Raw genomic sequence first — 2,340 nt, 5'->3', positions numbered from 1 at the left:
CCCCCCAAAAAAAGTTCTCCTCTCACCTCAATCATTCCTTGTGAATATCCAATAAAAAGTGATTACTAAATTGACGCCAATGTTTTAAAGCGCAAGAGCAGTGAATAATGAGGGGAGGGAATTATGGTAAAAACGAGACATAACCCATTGCCTCAAATATGACAAGTTAGGCTTTGTTTTGTTTGAACGGTTTACACTTCTAATCATGCACAATCACCCCTGAATGTTGCTTAAGTGTTTCTCCAAAGGATGAATGGGAATAAAAATAGACGGACAACAATCGCTAACGAATGTTGTTTAGGAGAAAACGACCGGAAACCAGGCCAAAGGGCTCGTCGGGAAACATAAAATCAGCGTGAGTCTTGTGTTTCTCCAGCACCGTCCCATAATTCAAGGCACAATTTGCATACTGATGTCTGACACCCGCTGGTGGTCGCGGGGGCAATATGATTTACAAAGGGTGATAATTTGATTAGACTTCAGACCCACGAGGGATGGAACAGGGTGGAGTATGCAAATGACCTGGACATTCGAGGTTCCGCTGGGGATTTTCGCGCCAACGCCTTTGCCAAATTGCACTCTCGTGTGGCCACGTCCTCTGCGTGAGATGGAATATCATTTTCTTTCGTAGCCGCAAAAAACCCTCCTCTCCAAATGACATGGAACTATACCACGATAGACTGCATGAGTATTGAGCTCCAAACACAATTCTATTTTACAGTTCTTATCGGCTCTGGAAGTAACGACTCGTAATTCGTGTGCATAGGTGGTAGATTCACCACAGGATGTAATACAGTTGAGTGCATCAATACAATTAGTGTTAAGCTCCCCTAATCCACATAATATAGAGTGTTCAGCAAAGCCTCCCTGGCTGTAAATTTGTTTCCCAGACATGTTTTAAAACGTTTCCGTGGAATTTCAACTAGGTAATTAGGCAAAAGTGTGTATCCTCATTTTGAAAAACCCAACCAAAAACGTTTAAATAGCTTTCATTCGATGTCAAGGACCCTTAAAGCCCAAATATATTGATTTTAAAAAAATGGTATTAGCTAGATGGACAAAACCATGCATGAACTCTAAACAACTCCAAGGGAAATTGAACAAAACGTCAAAAAAGCGGCAAGTCAATGTCGGTACAAAGCCGTGAACATTACAGAATACATCTTTGTCGTAAGAGGTAAGCTAGATATCTACTATAACTTGTTGTTGCAGTGATGTTGTTGTTATTGTTGTTGTTGTTGCTACTGCTGTCATTGTTGGAGTTCTTGTTGTCATTTTATCACGGTATTTTGTTGGTGTTGTCATCGCTATTGTCATCCTCTTCCTCCTCCTCCTCTTCCTCCTCTTCCACCTCCTCCTCCTCCTCCTCCTCCTCCTCCTCCTCCTCCTCCTCCTCCTCCTCCTCCTCCTCCTCCTCCTCCTCCTCCTCCTCTTTATGTAGAAGCCTCCTTTGAATTATTTCAAGTTACTTAATGTGCATCGATTCATGTAGTTAGGTACATTGATGGTTACTGTTTATTTGACCCCATGTTACTTCAGAGATGTAGCGGGCTCTTGCGAGAGGCCGCTCCTTGGTACAATAGCTGCTGCTTCCTATTTGCTTTTTGTTTATGGTCACCAAGACAGAAGTGAAAAGCAAGTAACCGTTTGATCAAAGTGGCAACCCCCCCCCCCCAAAAAAAAAAAAAAAATTAATTAAAAAAAAATAAATTTAAAATAAAAATAATAATAGATCTAAATTTTAAAAAAAATAATTTTGAAATAATCTGTTTTAAATAAATAAAATGATTTCACTGTTTGCGTCTGGAATGTCAGAACGACGGGAGCAGAGGAAAGTATTAACTCTCGAGATGAAGAGATATGAGTGCAAATGTATTGTATTTTGTGAACTACGCTACGTAAAGACAACTACAACAATCAAAATAAATAAACACATAAAAGCCAACAAAAAGCAACAAAACCCCAAAAAAATTCTTTTTAATTTGGAGAAATATCTACCCCTGAAGGTCACAGGTTCTGGGCTTTGGAATTCTCTCATCTAAAGTATACCGAAATCAGAATGATAGAATGTCAACCAATATCCCGTCAACTAATCACCATTTGATTTGTCTGAAGGCATCCCATAATACTGTGGTACCTCACATCCCAATACAGGCATCTGTCAATGAGTCCGAATGTGATGGGGATGATGTAGCAAATGTCTCAAACAAACTGCAAAAAGTAGTTGACCAAACACCAAGCAGGGGCCTAGCTCATGCAATACAGAGCGACTGGGTTAAGAATGCCATATTATATAGATCTAATAGTACACAACAATTCTAAATCAAACGAACCAATTTA

Source organism: Aplysia californica, unplaced genomic scaffold (assembly GCF_000002075.1).
Source record: "Aplysia californica isolate F4 #8 unplaced genomic scaffold, AplCal3.0 scaffold00343, whole genome shotgun sequence".
NCBI lineage: Eukaryota > Metazoa > Mollusca > Gastropoda > Aplysiida > Aplysiidae > Aplysia > Aplysia californica.
Note: the sequence above shows the minus strand (reverse complement) of the source record.